General features: G+C 45.6%; 1 protein-coding gene across 14 annotated transcripts in view; it reads left to right on the plus strand.

The window, feature by feature from the left end:
- The window catches only part of LOC310827678 (uncharacterized protein), a 244,131-nt gene that overhangs the window by 215,640 nt on the left and 4,631 nt on the right, over positions 1-23,860 (plus strand). The gene's annotated exons all lie outside the window — the stretch shown is intronic.

A 23,860-nucleotide genomic window follows, 5' to 3' on the forward strand; every position in this document is an offset into this window, starting at 1 on the left:
TCCCCTCAAGGTCTCCCCCGGTACGTACAGCGCCCCCTTATAGTACAGTAGCCCTTCCTTTTCCTCAAACCCTCCATGGTTTTCCCTTCCGTCCCGGAGTTCCCTGATTTTAGTTTGAGCGAATTCATCGTTTCTAGTAAGCCCGGCCAGTTCTCGTTTCCCAACCAACACTCCCCCACACACCCATCGGTTCTCGGGGAACACGTGTCTGACTTCCGGCGGTCCCTCTCCTTCCATGTACTCCGGCTTCCGGGAGAGAGCATCTGCTCTTACGTTTTCCTCTTCCGGGCACGTACTGGATCTCGAAGGAAAACTTGGAGAACTCCTGTGCCCATCGAATCTGTCTCTGGTTGAGTACTCGCACAGTCCTCCAGTATTCCAAGTTCTTGTGATCCGTACACACCTGGATCTTGTGCTGCGCCCCTATTAGCAGATGTCTCCATCGTCGAAATGCTGCATAAATTGCAAGCAGTTCGCGGTCATACACCGTATAGTTTTGCTCCAACTTCCTCAGCTTCCTCGAGAAAAAGGGGCACGGCCTCCAGCTCTGCTGGGCCCCTGGCTGCAACAGTACAGCTCCGATGGCTCGGTCTGACGCGTCAGTCTCCAGCCTCATGGGCTTCTGCAGATCCACGTGCAGGAGCTGCTCTTCCAAAGCGAACGCCTTCTTCAGTCTTTCAAAGGATTGCTGGGCCCTTTCTGTCCAGACGAACTTCTTTTTGCTACTGAGACAATCTGTGATTGGCGCTGTCAAGTGGGCAAAGTTCTTGATGAACTTCCTGTAGAAGTTGCTGAACCCTAGAAACCTCTGCACGTCCTTCCGGGTTGTGGGGGCCTTCCATTCCAGCACCGCCTGCACCTTGCTGGGGTCCATAGCTAGGCCCTTGTCTGACAACTTGTACCCCAGAAACTCAACCTCTCTTGCGTGAAATTGGCATTTTTCCAGCTTGACCCACAACTGGTGCTTCTGCAGTCTCTTTAGCACTTCCTTGACGTCTCTGACATGTTGCTTCTCATTGTCAGAATAGATTAAGACGTCGTCCAAAAAGGCTACGCAGTTCTTGTACAGCAAGGACCCCAACACGTGGTGCATGAATGCTTGAAAGCAGGCGGAGCCCGACTGTAATCCAAATGGCACAACTAAGTATTCAAAGGCCCCCAGAGGGGTGAACATGGTGGTTTTCCATTCGTCCCCGTCCCTCATCCTAATCAAATTGTACACTCCCCGGAGGTCCAGCTTAGTAAAGATTTTCCCCTGCCTCACCCGTGTTAAAATGTCGTCAATCCTGGGCATTGGGAAGGTCACGGATTCTGATACAAGGTTCAAGGCCCTGAAATCTACGACTAGGCTAGGCTGATTAGTATCCTTTTTGTCCACAAAGAACACCGGACTGCCCCCCACTGCCTTTGATTCTCTTATGAAACCTCTTTTCAGGTTCTTGTCAATAAATTCCCGCAACTCCTGCATTTCCCGGTCAGACATGGCATACAGCTTACCCACCGGCAGCTGAGCCCCTGGGAGTAAGTCGATTTGGCAGTCAAAGGGCCTATGGGGGGGGGGGGTAGTCTATCCGCCTCCTTCTCGCTGAAGACCTCCTGCAGGTCAGCATATTGTGGTGGCACCTCCTTTTTTGGCTCCACAGCCATCCCAGCCACCCTGGCCACAGTCATCCTTGGGTTCCCCCCCCCCAGACAGTGTTCCAAGCAGTAAGCTGAACCAAAGGTGACCAACCGCTGATGCCATGCCACTACTGGATCATGTAGTGCCAGCCAGCTCATCCCTAATATTATTGGGGGTCCTGCCAGTGTGGCTAATTGAAAGGCAATGGTCTCCATGTGCCTGGAAACCCTCATTCTCATTGGTGGGGTCTGGTGCGTCACTTCCCCTCCCAGAAGTTCCCTGCCATCGATGGTGGTCACTTGCAAGGGAAAATCCAGGGGCAGCAGGTGGAGTTGGTGCTCTAGAGCGAAGTCCTTGCTGGAGAAATTGCAGGAGCTGCCTGAATCCAGCAGCCCCTCCACCTTGACAGGGTGCCCATTTGGGAGTTCTAGCACCACTTCTATGGCTATAGCTGCCCTGGGAGGGTCTGGCTGGGGCACTTCTATTGGTTGCTGGCTTGGCTGCTGTCCCCGCTGATTGGCAGCCAAGTGTTGGCGTTTCCCTGTGCCTGCCACTTTTCCCCCTCCTCCTCACAGCCAGCAGCTCCCACCATCCCTTGCCAAGCCTTTCTTTGAGGGCAGACCCTGGCAAAATGTCCTGGCTGTTGGCAGAGGAAACACTTCTTGGTGGTTTTCCAATCCTTTCCCTCCCTCTTGCGACCTTCACTGGAGTTTGAAACCTCGCACACGCATGCGTGCCATCTATTTCCATTGGCTCAGCCAGCTGGGAAGGCTGCCTCGGTATTTCAGGAATGCGGTAGTCATGGCAACGTTCCCCTCTCCCTTCACGCTTCTCCTGAGCCCGCGCTTCCTGTCTTACTCCAATCGCAAGCACAGCCTTGGTCAGCTGATCCATTGACTGCGGGCGGGGTGCGCGGGAAAGCTCGTCCTTCACAGTTGGGGACAAGCCCTCCTCAAACAACATATGAATGGGTTCAGAGTCCAGATCCCACCTGAGCCGGTGGATCAACATCGCAAAGCGCGACCAGTAGTCTCTAACTGATTGGCTCCCCTGCTTGCACCCCATCAATTCCCGTCGAGTCACATTTTGCTCCACTTCACTGGAATACATTGCATCCATCGCCTGATAGAATTTCCTAAGGTCCTTCAAGGCAGCATTTTGCGTTGCCATTAGGGGCCTGATCCATTCCCGGGCCCCATCCTGTAGATGTCCGACAATATAGGCCACCCTTTCCCCATCATCAGCAAAGTCATTATGCTGCAGTTCCAAAGCGTACTCTATTTCTGTTCGGAACGCGTTATAGTCCTGGGGCTTCCCCCCAAACTTGTGTACCAGTCCCGGTACCTTCCTTGCAACGGGGGTGGGTCTGACCTGTGCATCCTGAGCCCGTCTTTTGTCCAGCCGCGCCGTCAGGAGAGCCACATGCTGTTCCAAATCTCGGTTCCTCTCCACCAGATTTTGCACTCCAGCTGCTTGCTCCATTGCGCCGGCTTCTCTGGTTTGGCTCATTATGCTGCCTGCCTGTCGCTGCGCACAAGCAACGTCAGAGACTGACGGATTGCTGTAATGGTTATAGGGGTTGCTTGTGCGTACGTTGCCGCCACTCCTGGCTAGGTTGCCTGGTTAAACCTTTTCTGTCTGGACAGCTGTGATGGCTTGGGATTCCGATTCTGAGAGTGAACCGGAGGAATCCCAGCCGGCACAGGAGTCCCCGCCTCCAGGGCCGGCTGAACTGGGGCAAGGCCTAGATTCTGAGGAGCCTGCACCTGTGCCAGATCCTCAGGAGCAGGCACCAGGTGAAACCATTCTGGCCCCAGAGGTGCTTGAGGACTCAGTGTCTACAGGTGAGCCTCCCCCGGGGCCCAGTAACCCTTCGGCCTCTCCTGAACTGCAGAGGCTTAGGGCAGAGAGGCGAAGGGATCTGGTTTCTCCCAGGAGGAGTGCTCGCCTTAAGGCCAGGAGAGGCGGGGCTCCTGGGGGCCGGGACCGCCCCTGGCCTTAGAGAAGATAAAGGTCAGTCAGCCCGGTCCCAGGTTGCGGGAGCAATGTCGTTGTGGAGTACCTGCTCTTACCCGGACCTAGACCTGTACTTCCAGTGTTCCTGTTCCTCGCCCGGCTTCCTGCTTCTGACCTTCCAGTGTTCCTGTTTCCTGCCCGGCTTCCTGCTTCTGATCTTCGAGTGTTCCTGACCCCGCCCGGCTCCCTGTTTCGGACCTCGCATCTCATCTTGTGAACTTCTACCAGGCTAGTGACTCAGGACTGAACTTTGGCTACAGTAATAGTACCTTCCCCCCCGGGACCAGCACAACAGCCCTTCACTTCGTGGCTGTTTCAGTCGCTAGCAGAATCCGTCAGTGGGCATCTTGAACCTCTTCCAGCAAAGAAGTTCTTTGACGCCAAGTCTCCGCCTACTCTCCCTGCGCGGAAGTCTTCTGCGCAGGGTGGGTGTGGGCAGCGGAGGACCCGTGCTCTCCCCGCTGGTCTCCGGCAAGGAGTCCTGGAGCCCCCTCGCCGATTCCCCCATCTGCCCCCCTTTATCCCTGGTATTACGCTAATTTCCTTCCCCAGCCAATGAGCTGCCTCTCTTCCTGCTGGGCCCTTCTCCAGCATCGCTTGGGAGCCTTGCCTCTGCCTCTGGCTCCGATGGCAGTTCCCTGACAGTAGGTGAAAAAACAGGACTTTTATTCAGCCAGAACCTGCCAGAACTCGGTTCCGGCACCTCTCAGGTGGTCAAAATTGCATTATAAGAGAATGAGGGAAGCATTCATGGAGAGTTCTGGCATCTTTTTTTCTTGAAAAATACCACATTAAACATAAAAAACTTCCCTATACAGGGCTGCCTTCAGATGTCTTCTATAGGTTGTCTAGTTATTTTTCTCCTTGGCTCAGGGGTCACATAGCTCCACATCCTCCAACATTTCTCTGATGAAAATAGGGATGTCCTAAGCCTAAGGGAAAGCGGAACATTCCAGGATCAAATCAGAAACCGGGATGGCTTCTGTAAATCCGAAACTGTCCCTGGAAAATTGGGACACCTGGAGGGACTGTAATCCATTGTGGTGTTCCTGTACCAATAATTTAACAACTTTCACCACTGTAATTAAGCCAAATTTTACTCCCTGTGTTTTCTGACTGCTGTATGGAAAAGTACATGAATCTGACCTTTGGAGAGTTTTTACGCAAACCATTATGAACTTACCAAACATGTGGTCTTTTTCAATGCCGGGGGAGGGGCTATTTTGGAAGGAACTGTTGCAGAAATCTATGTATAGGCTGGGAGGGGGGAGTTGCCCCTCCAGCAGATATCATGCACATGCAGCCCACTACCAAAATCGGCACAATCACTTTTGTGACTTTTGTGATTTGTCCCCACAAAACACTTTCTTCCTATCTATTCAAAGGGCCTCTGCTGCACGATACCAAATGTAAGAATTCACTGATAAATGTATCTATGTACTGGCTCACTGGGAAAGCTTCGGAAATTCCTATAGACATGTAAGCTCAGCTACTCAGCAGCCCCTCTGCCTGAGTGATAATCCCTGGCATCCTGATACCTGAGTGCCAGACAGGTAGCCATTCCAGAAATAACAAACCCAGATTAAGACAAAACGGTGTGATGAACTTGGCTGGGAAACAGGGAAATGTAAAGATCTCTTTTGTTACACTTGATGGGTGTTTGGTGGAGGGCAAGGAGAACCATGGGGCAGGGTCCAGGATGCTCAGATTATTGTCACCAGACCTCCCCTTTCATGATGTAACCATGATGTATGAGTGATGTAGTTTGGGGGGGGGGGGCGTGTAACATGGATATTAGCAGCTAATAAAAGTTTGGGGGCTCTTTTGTTCGGGGCTTCCATCTTGCTTCGTCTTGCAGTGAGTTGGAGTCCTGTCGTGACAGTCTCAATAAAGACCAAGCCTACTGGCTGCTGTTTTGCTCCAATTGTCCTGGCTGGTGTCCTTGCTTTTTGTCCAAGGGAGTCCTCGGATTTCTCCATTAACAGTTTGGCGACCACGCTCAGGGACTCTTGGTTCTCCTGTGAAGGCGAGGGGGGAGGAAGAGGGGATTGGGCGTCACTGGGCAACCTTAGCCCAAGGATCCTTTTTCCTCTCCTTGCCTTCCCTTTGCGAGCGGTGATCAACTGTCACCAAAAGGCTCAGCCAGGAGGAGCAAAGGCAAGCTTAAGCTGGCCAACTAAGGATCCCGGGATCCACGAGGGACGTTCCTAGGACATGAGTATGGTTTGAAATTAGTGCATGGGGCCGGGGTAACATCTCCATGACAACCAAACCTTTCCTTTTTTTCTCTCCCTGACCCGATCCTTCGGAGTTTGCCCAGAGAAGGTCGCAAGAAGCTCTTTTCACTCTCCTGGACTATACCCTTTGACCCAATCCCTCGGAGTTCGGCCAGAGAGGGTCGTAAGGGCTCTACCATCTTCTATACCCTCAGCTTTCCCTTTTAAGCTTATCAGATGACCCATGAATGTAAGAACACAAGTTTGTTCCTTTCCAAACTCTTATTTCCGAGTCCTGATCTGGCATTGCAGTGTGCAAGCGTCCAATAAGGAATTCCAAACTTAGCTTTGAGGTCAGGCAGAAGGTTGTTGTGGTTGGTCGAGTGGGTGGCCCACCGAAGAAAGATGGGGCCCCACACTAGGATTAGTTTTGTAAACAGTGCTGAGTGAATTCCGGATACGTGGTTTCTGGTTTCTGTGGTTTCCAGGCCAGTTGCCTGTGGTTTTAGTTATAGGCAGGGATTGCCTGGTTTTAGATTTCTAATAGCCTTCTCCGGTCCGATCCATCAGAGTTTGCCCAGAAAGGGCCGTGAGGGGCACCTGAGTGTTAGACTGAATACTGATAGGACAATCTTTTCTCTCCCCCTCTCTCTTTGTCCCTCTCTTGTATCTATCTCCTTGTATAGCTTATTATTGAGCAACGCCCCCCCTCGGTATAAAAGGGAAATGGGGGCTCAACTCTCCAAGCGCAATAGCTGGACTCCTCCTGACAATCAGGCTTCCATGAAGCTTTTTTTGCCTCAGAGTGGACTCCGAAGGGGTTGGCAGTATATGAAAACCTATCTAGATCAAAGTTGATGGACCTTTGTGAGGGCTCATGGGTGGCTTAGGCCCACCACCTGGAACCCAGGGCACAGTGACCACCTCAGGGATCCTTTGACAAAGTCAGGGTGCGAACCCTTAGGAAGAGCTGAGCATATGGTAAGTGGCAAGAGCAGGGCCCTCAGGCACTCACACAGGGGAGACCTCCTGGGCAGCAGGCAGCAAGCAGCAAGCAGTCCTTGTGAGGCTTCAGGCCCCGCCCCAGACCAGATGGTAAGTGGCAAGAGCAGGGCCCTCAGGCACTCACACAGGTGAGTGTTATATTTTTCTTCCTTGTTTTGATTCCTTAGAACACGTGTTTGCTTCATGATAGGGGTTAATAGTGTGCCCTTCCCCAGTTGTGTCTGTGTACAGATGTGTATCTCTCCAGTAGTACAAATCCTGCTTCGAAATGGTGTGATAACTGTTGAGATCCCTATATTTCAGAAGGGTTGGGCTAGATTACTCAGGGTCCCTTCCAACCATACAAATCTCTTGCTGAGAAGGGGGTTAAGTAGTGGATTGTACCGTATTTTTCGCCCTATAGGACGCACCGGCCCATAGGACGCACCTAGTTTTCAGGGGGGGAAATCAAGTAAAAAAATATGATTTCCCCCCCTCCGCAGCTCTGGGAGCAGCCTGTGCGCTACTCCAAGACCTTCTCCCTGCTTTTGTGGGAGATGGCGGAATTCCCCCTCCTCCCACAAAAGCCCACAGGAGCCCAGCGTGACTCCTGTGGGCTTTTCGACCAGGAGGGGGAAGGGACTGAAACGGCCAGTCAGTCCCTTCTCCCTCCTTGAGGAAAAGCCCCCAAGAGCGGCGCGCTCTTTAAAGGGTGCGCGGCTCCTGCGGGCATTTCTAGGAGGTGGGCTTTCCCCACCGCCAGCCTCGAAGCCGGGTTGGAGAGTAGCGGGAAGGCGTCGCATGCCTTCCTGCTGCCCCCCATCCTCTGGGGCTGGCGATGGGGGAAGCGCTGCTTTCCCCACCGCCAGCCTCAAAGAGCAGACTCTCCTAGCTTCAGTGGAAGCAATGCGAAGCCTCCGGAGCGCAGGCTTCGGAGGCTTTGCGTTGCTATCGCTGAAGCCAAGGAGCCTGCATTCGCCCCATAAGACGCACACACATTTCCCCTTCATTTTTGGAGGGGAAAAAGTGCGTCTTATAGGGCAAAAAATACGGTATGTTGTATGTGATGTAAAGGTACTAGGTAGGTAGAAGGAGAGAGAGAATGTTTCTGCAAGCACTGAGTTAACAGAAATTTAATTTGACCAATTATATTGCTGGCTTTGGTGAAAACATGAATTACTGGGTTTTAAATCTAACCCTATTTTAAAAATCTACTCCTTACCCTTCACTTTCTTTATTGAAATGGTAATTTAGCCTGCGGCCGTGGGACTCGGCGAGCGCCCAAAGCCCCCCCGGAAACGAAGAAGGGGCTCCGTAAGGGGCTCCGGAACGCGAAAGGGGGAGCGGCGCTGTGAGTTCATCGCTCTTTTCGTGGATGCAAAGCCGCGCTGCTGCTGCTGCTGGGCGCCGACCTTTCTTCTTGAAAACATCAAAATTGGCTGCTACATACCCGTGAGTAAGGGGAGCTAAACATCGGAAAATTTGGGAATTTGGTTGAAATTCGGCTGAAAACGGGAGGCGAGTAACAGGAAGTCCGTCTCCCGATCCTGCTAACCAGATTAAAGCAATTGCGCAGAAGAGCGCTGAAGCGCTGAAAAGGGACTGTAAAAGTAAAACGAGGGTGTATTTGACAGACTTTGTAGCGAAAAGACAAGCAGGAAATCTTTGTAAAAGTTGTGGATTTTATTTTTGGGACCTTCTTCCTAATTTTGAGCTATGTGGAGTTAAAAGAGACAACCCAGCGATCGGGCTGTCAGCGTGCAAAGGAGAACTGTCAAACTGCTGATACTGTTATTGGAGCTTAACTGATACATAGACTGAGACATTAACGTTTAAACATTGTTGCTGGGACCCTTCTTGACACCTTGTGGCTTTTCTTTAAGACAAAGAAAGCCTGTGGAAACTTCCTTTTGTGCTCTGGAACTATCAAAGACTTAACATAGGGAATATAGGAACTTCAATGGCGGACAAGAGCTCTCTCCTTCCTTGAAACTTTGAAATACCCCCACCTAGAGGATTGTGGAGATATAGAGGCCTGGGAACTGTACTTTATTGTGATTTTCTGTGGTTAAATTGTTTACACTCTGGACTTTGTCTAACTTATGAAACAAAAGAAAATTTGACCTTGAACAGAGGCAGGTGTGGAATGAGTGGCACAGGGAGAACAAGAGCAGCTAAAGCTAAAGAGAAAGAAAAGAAACCAGGGCAACTTGTTCAAACAACCCTATCTCATCAACGAAGATCATCCGTTCCAACTGTGCTGACAGCACAGGAGGTGGAATTTGAAGAGCCTGCTGCAGAGCCCGTTGCAGAAGATATGGCAACTGGAGGATCTGAAATAGTTCTGAAGCAAATCTTGGAACAACTTGGAATTTTAAATCAAAAAGTGGACAACCAATCATCAAAAATTGACCAAGCTACATCCTCTATTACTAAATTATCTGAGCAAGTTTCCCATCATACTCAGGCAATTGAAAAATTACAAGGGGCAACGTCTGAAAATTATAAGCTTGCGGTGGAAGCTTGTCAAAAAGCAGAACAGGCGAACAAAAAGGTTGATGAGATTAGGGGGGAAGTAAGGCCTCTGAAAAGACAGGTAGGGGAACAACAAGCCTACCTGTCATTGGTTGAATTGAAAAGTAAGGAAAATAATCTCAGATTAAGGGCTATCCCAGAAATGGAGGAAGGAAACCTACAGGGATTTTTAACACTTTTGTTCTCCAAATTCTGGGGGATAGAGGAAGATAAGGACTTTAAAATTGTGACTGCCTTTAGACTGGGAAAATTGATAAAGAAGGACAAGTCCAGAGACTGTTTGGTTATTTTGAGATCGAGAGAGGAAAGAGACAAGATACTAGGCCTACACTTCAAAAAATCCTTGGAGATAGAAGGAAAAAAGGCTGAAATTTACAGAGATATACCTAAACACCTTTTGGACCTTAGGACCACTTATACAGATTTGACCAAATTGTTGAGATATAACACAATCCCTTATAGGTGGGAGTTTCCGCAAGGACTATCATTTACCTACAAAGGAAGGAAAGTAAGAATTAAAACACCGGAGGACCAACAGAAGTTCCTACACGACCACGAGGAGGACCTCCAGAAAGGAGCCGCAGCTTCTTGGCCTCCACCACCACCGGGACCATCTCCAAAGCCTACACCGCCGGGATCTGGACCAACATTACCACCTCCGGGATCGGAGGGAAGCCTAGACACCCCATTGTAGACCCACCAATTGGACCAGGATGTCGCTGCAGCTTCTTAGTTGGAATATAAATGGCGGAAATTCTCCGGAAAAAAGAAGAAAAGTATTTCATATTTTGAAAAAAGAACAATTGGACATTATTTGCCTGCAAGAAACGCATGTGACAAGGCTCCACAGAAAAGTGCTAATTAACAAAAGATTAGGCCAAGAATTTATTTCTTCGGATAAAGTCAAGAAAAGAGGAGTGGTGATATATGCAAAGGAGAGCCTGTCACCGAAATTTCTATTTAAAGATGAACATGGCAGAATTTTGGCGATTGAAATCCAGACACAAGGAGAAAAATTTTTGATATTAGGAATATATGCTCCAAATGAAGGAAAATCGGAATTTTTCAGGAAGCTGCATGAGATTATGCTGGACTACTTAGATTACAACAACATCATCATGATGGGTGACATGAATGGGGTTGTGTCTGTAAATATGGATAAGTCGCAAAGCGCTAACATAACGAAATATGGCAGACTACCTAAAACTTTTTTTGAAATGACTGACAATGTGGACTTAATTGACATATGGAGGGTTAAGAACCCCCTAGGAAAAGAAGGGACTTTCTTTTCTGAAGCTCATCTGACATGGACACGAATCGACCAAATATGGATAACTAGAGGACTGGCACCCAAGACTAGAAAGGTGGAAATCTGCCCAAAAACCTGCTCCGACCATAATGCTTTGAAAATGGAATTGAGACTAAATACAACCGGATCCTTCAGATGGAAAATGAATGACACCTTATTAAGGGACGAGAAGATTGTTAAGAAGGCCCAAAAAACTTTAAAGGACTATTTTGAGATAAATTTAAATACCACTGTGGAAAAAAGAATAATCTGGGACGCAAGTAAAGCAGTCATGAGAGGGTTTCTAATACAACAAAATACGATCAAGAAAAAATTCTGGAATGAAAAGAAGGAGAAGATATTGGAAAAAATAAGAGATGGAGAGAAAAAATTAAGATCCAGGCCAAAGTCGAAGGAGGTGCTGAGAGAAGTGAAATTTTTCCAAGCACAATATTTGAAACTGATAAATCAAGAGGTGGAATGGAAAATTAAACAAATGAAACAAAGATCCTTTGAATCAGCAAATAAGTGTGGGAAACTGCTAGCATGGCAGTTGAAAAAGAGACAAAAACTTAATACTGTTACAAATCTAGAGATTGAAGGGAGAATGGTTCAGAAACCCGAGGAAATTAGAAAGTGCTTCCAGAGATATTTCAAAGAACTTTATTCACAAGGGCCACAGAAAGATTCGGAGGTGGACCAATTTTTTAAAACCAACGGATTACAGAAAATACCTCAGGAAATGAGAACAACCCTGAATAGTAATATCACACAGCAAGAAATTGAAAGCGCCATTCAGAACCTCCAATTAGGCAAATCTCCAGGCCCCGACGGACTTACCTCCAAATACTATAAGGTTTTGAAAGACTATTTGATACAACCTTTGTTGGAGGTTTGTAACCAGATTATGGAGGGGAGGAAGGCACCGGAAACGTGGAAAGAAGCCTTCATCACATTGATACCCAAACTAGAAACTGAAAAGACTCAGCTGAAGAACTACCGCCCCATCTCACTCCTAAATGTGGATTACAAAATTTTTGCAGACATTTTGGCAAGTAGGTTTAAAAAAGTGCTTAATGAAGTGATCCATAAAGACCAGGCTGGCTTTCTCCCTGGTAGGCATCTGTTTGGCAACACAAGAAACATTATTGACATTTTGGAACTTTTACAAACAAAATTAAACACTAGAGCGGTGTTAATTTTTATTGATGCGGAGAAAGCCTTTGACAATATTTCTTGGATGTTTATGAAGAAAAACTTGGAAGGGATGGGAGTGGGGCGGGGGTTTGAAAATGGAATAGAAGCAATATATTCAGAACAAAAAGCAAAATTGATAGTAAACAATGTGGTGACAGAGGAGTTTAAAATTGAAAAAGGGACACGGCAGGGGTGCCCCCTATCCCCCCTATTGTTTATTTCAGTTCTGGAGGTGCTATTGAACATGATTAGAAAGGACCGGTTGGTACAGGGAATTGAGGTCGGAGTGAAACAATATAAATTGAAAGCATTTGCAGATGACCTGGTATTAACATTACAGGAGCCTGTCTCTAGTACTAAAAGAGTGTTAGAATTAATTTCGGACTTTGGTCGGGTGGCGGGATTTAAGCTGAACAAGCAAAAAACTAAGGTTATAGCAAAAAATTTGACAAGTACAGAAACAGATGAGTTTGTGAAAGAAACAGAATTAAATGTGGTTAAAAAAGTAAAATACCTAGGGGTGTATCTGACCTCCAAAAATTTGAATCTGTTTAAGGACAACTACGAGAAATGTTGGTTAGAAATCAAAAGAGATTTGGAAACATGGTCAAGATTGAAACTTTCCTTGTTGGGCCGAATAGCAGCTATAAAGATGAATGTATTGCCAAAAATGCTATTTTTGTTTCAGACCCTACAGGTCGTGGACAAGGTGGAATGCTTTGGAAAGTGGCAGAGGGATATTTCTAAGTTTGTTTGGCAGGGCAAAAAGCCCCGAATAAAGTTTAAGATACTAACTGATGCGAAAGAAAGAGGGGGATTTGCCCTGCCAGACTTGAGGTTATATTACGAACTGCAGCCTTCTGCTGGTTGAAAGATTGGATTTTACTGGAAAACACTGATGTCCTAGATCTGGAAGGGTTTGACAATGCTTTTGGGTGGCATGCATATTTGTGGTATGACAAGGTTAAAGTGCACAAATTGTTTAAAAACCACATTGTCAGGAGAGCAATTTTAATGGTCTGGACAAAATATAAAGACTTATTGGAGAGTAAGACTCCGAGGTGGCTCTCACCGGTGGAGGCCAAGGCACGTAAGAGACCTAATATGGAAGCCAATTGGCCTAAATATGGGGAAATTATTGAAAAGATTGGAGACAATTGGAGGTTGCAGAGCTTGGAAAAACTAAAAAACAAGGTGCGAGATTGGTTGCATTATGCACAAATTCAAGAGGTCTTTAAAGTAGATAAGAAGGTTGGATTCCAGGTGGAAAAATCGAAACTAGAGACAGAATTGTTAGAACCAAAAAGTAAACTACTTTCGAGAATGTATAACCTGCTGCTTAAATGGAATACCCAGGATGAGACAGTCAAATCCGCCATGATAAAGTGGGCGCAGGATTTGGGGCATAACATTATGTTTGAAGACTGGGAAAGGTTATGGAACACCGGAATGAAATTTACGGCATGTAGTGCCTTGAAGGAAAACATTATGAAAATGATATACCGGTGGTACATGACCCCAGTCAAGCTTGCTAAGATATATCACCTGTCTGATAATAAATGTTGGAAATGTAAAGAGGCGGAAGGGACATTCTTTCACCTTTGGTGGACCTGCCCGAAAGTGAAGGCCTTCTGGGAAATGATTCATAATGAACTAAAAAAGGTACTGAGATTTACCTTACCTAAGAAACCAGAGGCCTTCCTTCTGGGCATGGTGGACCGGAGAGTGTTTAAGAAGGACAGAACTTTTTTTATGTATGCCACTACAGCAGCAAGGATTTTGATTGCAAAATATTGGAAGACACAAGATTTACCCACACTGGAGGAATGGCACACGCAGTTGGTGGACTATATGGAACTGGCCGAAATGACTGGCAGAATCCGAGACTTGGGAGAAGAAACATTCGAGGAGGATTGGAGAAAATTTAAAGACTATTTGGAAAAACATTATAAGTTGTATGAATGTTAAAAAACGCACCTTTTAGGAAATTCTAGCTTCAGTAATGTTAAATTAAAGAAATGGAAATTAAGGTACAAGAAGTCAGAGATAGAATAATGAAACAACTTTATTGTGTTAAAATGAAAATGTACATGATTTGGGGTATAATACATTTGAAATTGGGTAACATGATAAAAAGGAAGATACAATAAGTATTGAAATAAGTTAACAAATTGCAGACGTTATGTATCACAGAGAATGCAGGGTTGGGAGGACGTGGGGAAGTCCAACAGATTTGGAAAAAAGAGTAAGAAAAATTTGTAACTTTTCTTTTTTACTTTTATAACACGTTCTTTATTCTTTTTTCTGTATTTTATAAAACTAATAAAAAATATTATAAAAAAAAAAGAAATGGTAATTTAGCCAAAAGATGCAACTCTTTAAATGGTATAATAGATTTGCTGAATCATGAACTCTTTGTTGGAAAACTAGCCCCTTCAGGAGAGGCTGGCTCCTCTCCCTGCTCCCGGGACGTGTTTACTGGTGATCTACTCTGGCTGCCATCCCCGCAGTCCAGGCAGACCTTGATAGGCGACATTTCCCAGCGTGGAAAATGCACACCCCCTTTGCCCTTGCATACCCGCAGGGGAAAAGAAAGTAGTCAGAAAAGCCTTTTACATCTTGTTTATTTCTGACTGTACAACTCTACAGAAAACATGTCCGATCACTCAGACTTCTCTCCGAGCAAGTGACGAAGACTTCCTTTACAAATGCAACAGGAAGGTCTCATATTACACACAGAACAAAGACTTGTGTAGCCTGTGAACTTCCGGGAAGATTCTTTCCCACAGCTAGCCACATCATGTGATGTCAACAAGCTGGCAGTTTGCAGCTGCGTTGTACTCATATTGTAACACTCTGTACATGTACAGAAGCTATGTCATCTTACAAAAGAAAGGAAGGAAGGGGGGAAGAAAAAGAGAAAATAAAAAGGAGGTTTAAACCAAGAGCTGACAAAGCCATGCCCTGCAGGGAGAAATTTATTCAAATTTCTTTATGGAAAACTGGGAACCATTGAGGGAAATCATCCTTATGTGTCCTTTGCTCCAGGGGCTACTTAAGACAAAAGGGTTAAGTACTGGACCATCAATAGTAAAGAGGTTGCCAAATTCCAAATCTAACATGCCAAATTCTTTTCACAGGTAAATATCAGAGCACTCCCACTGTAAGTTCCTCTCTTTAGTAGTCCCCCCCCCCCAAGGGATTTAAATGAATTTTATAACAGGTTTTGTTTGTGTGTATATGCCTATGCATTTTAGGAACAGCATTTCCTGACAGATTTTTCATATGAAATAGTTTTCCCTTTCAACAGGATACATGAACCCCACTAAGAAAGTGTTTGTTCCTTCTTTTCTCCCACAGCACCAAAAAGAAAAAGAAAAAAGTGAAAGGATACAAACAGTAATTTAAATATTCTTTATCCAAGTAATTTAAATATTCTGTATCCAAGTTTCTCAGAAAAGTAATTGCATTTGTATTTCTTTTCGTCTTTCTTCCCTTACAGTCACACAGTCACTTTCTTTCTGTTCTGCGAAACAATTCTGAATCTCTGCTATATTAATTGACTTCCCTTTATCTCTTTGTGGCTTCTGACACTTTTTAAGTTACATATAATCTGTTTTCATTTATTAAATCAGTTTTTCCATTATGTCTATTGTAATGGGAATTGGGGTTGCTTGCGCGTAAATTCCAAACTGCTCCGAGCTGGTTGTATAGCTGGACCTTTCCCTGGTTTGACAGCCCTAAAAGCGCGACTGTCTCAGTCACTGGCAGAATCCGTCAGTGGGCGTTTCCTAAACTTCTTCCAACATAAGAATTCCTTAACAGCCAATCTCCTACTTGCTTCTCTGCGCGGAAGCCTTCTGCGCAAAGTGGGCGTGCCAAGCGGTGGTCCTGCACTTTCCTCACTGACCTCACTGGAAGAGTCTCGGAGCCTCCCCTCCGAAGTACTCTCAGCCTCTCCTTTCTTCCTGGTGTCACCTTGGTTTCCTTCCCCAGCGGAAGCTCTCTCTCTCTCCTTGCTGGTTCCCTCTCCGGCATCATTAGGGAGCCTTACCTCTCCACTCGGCTCCGATGTCAGTTCCCTGACATCTATGAAATTAATCTAAGTACAACCAAGTATTGTATTTTCATTTGGGATGCTCATCGTTAGAATGCCAAAATAGATAGGCATAGAGTTTCTTTTAAAAGTGTGTGTTTTAGCATTTATTTATTTTTGGTTCCTCATAGGTCATGTCCTTTTTTTACTTTGGGGACATGTCCATCACATGTGGAATAAGGTTCCTTCATTTTGTTGCATTTCCAAAACTTATTGCTGATATTTATTTATTCTGACTGATTTGGATGGGATCAGGTACCGTATGTAAGTCATTTTCAGGAAGTTCTCTTTTATGAGATAGCACATGATGAATTTTAAGCCTTTTTCCACTGTTTTCCCATTTTTAAGTCGAGTAATCTATGTGGTTTTGATAATATCTTTGCATTATTTAATAATAATTATTTTCTAAATCTGATGTCTTTGTGTCAAGTCTGCTTTCATCTGACTGGTAATCTAATTTTTTTGCTTTCTTTTTATATTTTCACCTTTCTTGTATTTCTACGCTTCGCTTTCTGTACATGTGGAGTAATTTTTATTTAAAAATATTCATTTTAAAAAAACACTAAGTGAAGGAAACCAAACAAACTTAGCAGATAATAACAGTAATTAAATGGAAATGTGACAATAATATTGAAATGAATAAAATGCTTAATGCACTAAGATTTTTATTTGCAGCTTCCCAAGGAAGCTCAAGGACATTCTTTTTTGCCTTTTGCCCCTTCCTTTTCTAACTGTGTCTTTAAGTCCCCGAAAAACCCTGCCCCCTTGCTCCCCGAAAAACCCTGCCTCACATGATTTCCTTAAAGACTGGTGTGGAATTAATAATTGTATGTTGTGTGTATTATGTGTTATTATGTAGGAATGCTGAAATATGTCTGATGGTGTGTTATGTCCACAAAGGGGAGACCCAATTTTGTGTATAATTGTTTTTATGTTCAATGTATAGCGTCTTATTGCTTACACCTCAATGGAGGATTCATACGCACTTCATGCTTTCAAATAGATCAGGCTATTGTATAGTCCAATATTTAGAAAAGAAAGTCAACTGATGACCACATTTCCTTGCCCCACCTGGCACTCTGCAGTGTGCCAACCTTCTCTACCCATTTTAAATTGTTCTAAATTCACTTCACCAAGAAAAAGCTTCAGGACCCATGACACAGCAGATACATGAAGGTGTATATGCTTTGATTTAGCAGGAATAATCCCTTATAGAGTTAAATTGACTATATTTGGACAAGTGCCCTTTTTTAAAAAAAATGGTTCTCTTAACAGATTGGTTTGAAAGTTGAGAACCATGGGCCTATATAAATTCTAATTGGACTCAGTTTGAATTGGGCAAGTGTATCCAGGCTGCAATTAGCTTTTTGGTCCTTTAAGAGCAAGTGAGCAACTTCCCATGAACTTCCCAAGACCAGAGGCTATAATAATAAAGTCCCATAGAAAGGCCAGGGCAAAGACATCTTCTCTCATGACATGTCCAAACCTGTGGCAGCTATGGTGACTGCCAGGCGACATGGTCAATATGAAAGCCCTAAGGGGATTCACCAGGAATTGTTGCTGCTGTGGCACGATGGAGGTGTGAGACCAGAGGAGAGCTAGCTTGACACCTGAGAACACACACACAAAAAGGCGGAGGACAAAGCAAACTGCATTTCCAATTGTTATTGGACCTTCCTGCTAAGTGAAAAGCATAGACCACTATTGAGAAAATGTTTCTCCGAAGGTGCTAGAATACCACAAGTAATTTAGTAACAAAATGCAACATGTGTTATTTTTACATGATAGCCTATGGCTAGCTGTGTGCACTGCTACACTTGCAAATATCCTTAAGAGGCGTGACATGCAAGTCCCTTTCAGAACAAAAAAAAATTTCCTTCCAGTAGCACCTTAAAGACCAACTAAGTTAGTTCTTGGTATGAGCTTTCGTGTGCATGCACACTTCTTCAGATACACTGAAACAGAAGTTTCCACACCCTTCTATATAGTGAGAAGGTGGGGAGGGGTATTACTCAGAAGGGTGGTGGGAATGGGTGATTGGCAGATAGCTGTAATGAGCCTGTTGACGACTCTTAACGACTGCAATAGATCTTACAGGAAAAAGCAAGGGGTGAGAAGGTGAAAAATGGCTTTGTCATGTATAATGAGATAAGAATCCAAGGTCTTTGTTCAGACCAGGTCCCTCCATGATTTTAAGTTTGGTGATAAGTTGCAATTCAGCAGCTTCTCTTTCCAGTCTATTTCTGAAATTCCTTTGGAGTAAAACAGCTACTTTGAGATCTTGTATAGAATGTCCTGGGAGATTGAAGTGTTCTCCTACTGGTTTCTCTGTCTTGTGATTCCTGATGTCCGATTTATGTCCGTTTATTCTTTGGCATAAGGTCTGGCCTGTTTGTCCAATATAGAGAGCTGAAGGACACTGTTGGCATTTGATGGCATACACAATGTTAGATGATGAGCAAAGAATAAACGGACATAGCTGTTTTACTACAAAGAATTTTTTTGTTTTGACTATGGCAGACCAACACGGCTACCTATCTGTAACAAGTCCCTTTCAGGTTCACATGGACCCACACATCTGTGAGGGTGGATAGCAGGTTAATATTTAGCTCTTTAAATTGTGCAGAGAAAAGGATTGCACAGTAGCCACCTTTGCTGGCTGCTGTTTTGCTCCAATAGTCCTGGCTGGTGTCCTTGCTTTTTGTCCAAGGGAGTCCACGGATTTCTCTGTTAACAGTTCTCACAATCATATTTTTAAAGGTCTGACAGCCTAAATGTCCACACTTTGCTTTGCTGCATATTTTGTGATTTTAAATTTGCTGATGTTCTCTCACCAAAGGGTTTTGCCCCAACTTGGATCTTGCCCCCGGCCTCCAGGGAATTCTCCTTATGTTTACCCATTTTTTCCGTGCCAGTCAACAACTAGCACCAGCTCTCTATGGCTTCAATCAGGAGATGTTCACAGCCCTAAATGGTGGTGATTAAATCTTATCGCTGCTGCTGAGCCAGTGCCCACCCCCTTTCTGAGGCCTGTACAACAGAAGCTCATGAAATGTTCACGTTTGTTCCACTATCATATCTGGTGTTGTAAACAAAAATTGCCCTTTCCCCTTATGGGGTATCCAAGAGCCCATTTAGAGTCCTTACGTAGGTTCCCTATTGGTAGGAGAAAACAACAGAGGCCAACCAAAGAATACTGAGAAGCAAAGCAGCTAGTAAGCTTGATATTTATTGATCTGTTTCAACAGGGTGCTTCCCCTCACACGCAGGAAAGGAGGAGGAACCCAGAAAAATGGTGCGCAAGGCCTTATAAAGACTTTGTAGATCAAGACCACCCCCAGAAACATCATGCATACATCACAGAAGGGGTGTAATCTAAGACCACCCTCCAGATACATCACACCTACATCACAGAAAAGGCGGTCTAAAACAGAAATTTGAACGTTGTTTTTCTCCTGTCGTTGTTTATCTCCTGTCTGGCAGGTTACTTGATTGGATTGCCTGGGGAGCCTGGCCAGTCTTTTGTAATGATAAATACTTAGTTCCTGGACCATGTCACAGGCTCACACCCTATTAAAACACAGACATATCCTTAAGACAAGATTTGTGAAGGAAAAGACAATGGGGAGGCTTTTCCATTTTCCTTTGACCTTGCAGAGAAAACATTTGGTCAGTTTGGCACAGTTTGAATCAAAATGGTTCCAGGTCGGTCTTCCTGTGCTGATCTATGTATGTGCTTGGTTGGTACACTTATGAACATTTAACATATATCTAAGACGTCAAAATTCCTATCACACTGGTCAAATATTTTCCCTGCCTTTTGCAAAGTTTTACAAAACTGCACAGACCTCTTCCGTTGGGGATAGTTGGGGCGTGGCGTAGCTAATTGTTTTACGACCCCAATTAGCCGTAGCTTAATCGTCCTAGAGCCCGGCACGTTTCCCTCTAGCTGCGCCTCTTTGCCGCTCCGATTCTCCCGTTCGCCACGCAAGCAGAGTAAACACAGCAGGCTGTTGCTTCTCGGTGTTTAGAGGATGAAACACACCCAGTCATTAGTGTGTTTATTTATCAGTCTTTATTACAGCAGTAAAACAATAAACAGAACTCTTCAAACTCTCCCTGGGCTGCTAGCGTTCATGGCTGCTTCCGTCTCCTTCAGAGACAAACAGGCAGTGAGGAACAACTCCTCCCTCCTTCTGAGTCACGCCTCAGGAATGGACAGACGTCATCCAGAACTCCTTAACCCTATGAGTTCTGAAACCAATAACACCCCCTCTTCTGTCCAGTCCTGAGGTGACTTGGGTGTTTACCTTTACAGACCTCTTGTGCCCCTTCCTGGCGTCCTTGTCAGGCACCTGTAGAACCTCCTCACAACTCCCAGGTTCGCACTGTGCGAAACCAACCCACACACCTGTGGCCTGATACCTCTCAGGTGGAATTCACTTCGTGGTGCGACTGGACCGCCTGGGCACAAACTCAGGCACTTCCTTTGACTCACTGTGGTCAGCAGGTGTGTCCTCACCATCACTATCCTCCCCCTCTGACTTAACGCGTCTTCGGACCTTTTGTACTCTGCTAACAGGAGACGAAGGCTCACTCTTGGCCTCTCTTTTAACAACCTGTGGAGATGCCCCACCCTGTTCCTGACCCTGGTCAGCGACCTGGTCCTCAACAGGTTCAGCCCCTGGCTCTCCTTCATCCTCATCCTCAGACAGACATTCTGAGAGAACGTCACGCCTTGCAGGAGTCTTTGACCAACCATCCTGCTCATAGAACTCAGCATGTTTACTGACCAGAAGCTTGGTCTGATCTCCTTCTGGATATGCGAACCTCCATCCTTTAGTGGCTGGCTCATATCCACAGAAAATCATTTTCTGGAACTTGGGTCCACCTGGCTTTTGTAGGGCCTTTGGCACTGGCACCGAGGCCGGTGACCCAAACGCACGGAAGAAATGAATCTGAGGTTTCCTTCTGTGAAGCATGAAGAATGGGGTGTCACCTACCACTGAATTGTAGGACCTATTAGCCGTAAAGGTCACAGTCCGAACTGCCTCCCCCCAAAAGCTTGGAGGCAAACCAGAGTCTGACAACAAGACCTGTGTAGCCTTAATCAGAGCTTCACTCTTGAGCTCTGCCACCCCCCTCTCTTGAGGAGAAGTCACCTTGTGATGTATCCCTTTCTGGTGAAAGAACTTCTGCAGAGCAGACCCAGTAGACTGTGCACCTCGGTCACTATTGACTGCCTGCACCTTGGTGGAGAACCTTAGTTCTATCTCCGCAACCCAATTTTTAATCAGTTGCGCTGCATCTTCTTTCAATTTGAGAGCAAAACACCACGAAACCTGGCTAAAATCATCCTGCATCGTCAGCAGAAACCTGGCCCCTCCCAGACTTGGCTTTGCCATGGGACCAAACAGATCTATGTGCACAAGCTCAAAAGGTTTTGTGGTTACCCTGTCCACCCTGGGGTAACTGCACCCTTTTACCTTTGCCCTTCTGCAAGCCCCACAATTTAGGGATTTTCCACATTCCCGAATTTTACAACCTTTAGTGCACTCCTGTAACATCTGGATTTCCTCAAGAGAACTATGTGCTGTCTTCTTGTGCCATGCACACGTACATGAAACATGAGTGGGAACTGTAGCACGCATAGCTTGTGCCCTCTCAGCATTCCCCTCACCCTTCAGAGGCGTTTTAAGAACAAAGAGATCGTTCTGCCCCTTTTCCACACTGACCAGTTGCTTCCCTCCTTTGGAGATTGTACAAACATTGTTTTCAAAGCAAACCCAATACCCCTTCTGCAACAAATAAGGAACAGATAAAAGACAGCATTTCATCCCGGGGACCACATAAGCTTCCAACTGCCCCTGCAAAACAGAAAGATAAACATTTGCAACGTTAGACACAGTTTTCTTTTCCCCATTAGCAAACTGAACAGTTTTTCCAGCTAGAATTGCCTTGCAATTCCACATCTCGACAGCAGGGGTCTCTGGTATGAGATTCCGATTAGCTCCAGAGTCTATAACAAAACTGATTTCATTGTCTCTCTCAGAGCTGTCCTCAAACTTAGCGAGAGAAGCTGTCAGTTGATAAGCATCATCATTGTCTGAAGCACGTCCGCCCTGTGGCTTCCCACGCCTGGCCCCCTTGCCAGGCTGGTTTCCACGGAAACCTGGCTGATTCCCATGAGAAGCGACTTTGACAACATCCTGCCCCGTCTCCCTGCTTCGGTGGGGGCAAGAGCGACGCAGATGTTCAGTTGAATTGCAGACAAAACAGCGACGAACAGTGGAAAAAGCCTGAACCGTGCATTCTGCTGGCTTGGCTCCGCCCTTGCAACCGGAGCTCCCGGTGCCAGCTCTGCCCTCTCTGATACGGCACTCCTCCTCATCAGATAAGCGTCCTGTCACGTAAGCAAGCGTCAACGCCTGGGGATCCATAGATTCCAAAGTTAGACACAAATTGTCATAACTTTTGTCCAGAGAGCTGAGCAAAATATACACTTTCAGCTCCTCAGTAAAGTTTACTTGTAACAGCCTCAGCTGGTTGAACACAGACAGCATCTCAGTTACATGCTTCCTGATGCTATCCCCAGGACGTAACTTCATCTCAAACAAGCGTCTGGTGGTGTGGATCTTTGCCCCAGCTGTGGTTCTATAATGCACCCTTTCCAACGCTTGATAGGCCTCAAAAGCAGTCTCCAGCCCCTCTACCAAAGGCAGCTGTGAACCTTCCAAACTAAGCACAATAGCTCCCAGGGCTCTCTGATTTCTTCTCTGCGACGAGTGAGCAGTCGCAACCTCTGCTGCCGAAGCACCATCTGCTGGTGGGGGTAGTGGAGGCCCTTGGACTGCCTCCCACAAGCCCTTCGCTACCAGCCAGGCCTTCAGCTTCCGGCTACATTCTTCCCAATTTTTTCCTTTTTTTTAATAATATTTTTTATTAGTTTTATAAAATACAGAAAAAAGAATAAAGAACGTATTATAAAAGTAAAAAAGAAAGGTTACAAATTTTTCTTACTCCTTTTTCCAAATCTGTTGGACTTCCCCACGTCCTCCCAACCCTGCATTCTCTGTGATGCATAACGTCTGCAATTTGTTAACTTATTTCAATACTTATTATATCTTCCTTTTTATCATGTTACCCAATTTCAAATGTATTATAACCCAAATCATGTACATTTTCATTTTAACACAATAAAGTTGTTTCATTATTCTATCTCTGACTCCTTGTACCTTAATTTCCATTTCTTTAATTTAACATTACTGAAGCTAGAATTTCCTAAAAGGTGCGTTTTTTAACATTCATACAACTTATAATGTTTTTCCAAATAGTCTTTAAATTTTCTCCAATCCTCCTCGAATGTTTCTTCTCCCAAGTCTCGGATTCTGCCAGTCATTTCGGCCAGTTCCATATAGTCCATCAACTGCGTGTGCCATTCCTCCAGTGTGGGTAAATCTTGTGTCTTCCAATATTTTGCAATCAGAATCCTTGCTGCTGTAGTAGCATACATAAAAAAAGTTCTGTCCTTCTTAAACACTCTCCGGTCCACCATGCCCAGAAGGAAGGCCTCTGGTTTCTTAGGTAAGGTAAATCTCAGTACCTTTTTTAGTTCATTATGAATCATTTCCCAGAAGGCCTTCACTTTTGGGCAGGTCCACCAGAGGTGAAAGAATGTCCCTTCCGCCTCTTTACATTCTTCCCAATTTTTTCCATTTAATTTTTCGAATGGGACCGCATATGAATCGTGGCCGTCTGCCATCTTCTCCCCAGGGCCCCAGCTGTACTCACGTAACCAGTCAGCTCTCCGGCACCTGGCTTTCAGGTGCTCTCAGCTCCTGTTCAGCTCCTTCCAGCCAGCTGCTCTGCCTCAGAACGCAGACAGGACCTCAGCTTTCTTTAGCGTC

Source organism: Podarcis gaigeae, assembly GCF_964106915.1.
Source record: "Podarcis gaigeae genome assembly, chromosome: 12".
In the NCBI taxonomy this organism is placed as follows: Eukaryota; Metazoa; Chordata; class Lepidosauria; order Squamata; family Lacertidae; genus Podarcis; species Podarcis gaigeae.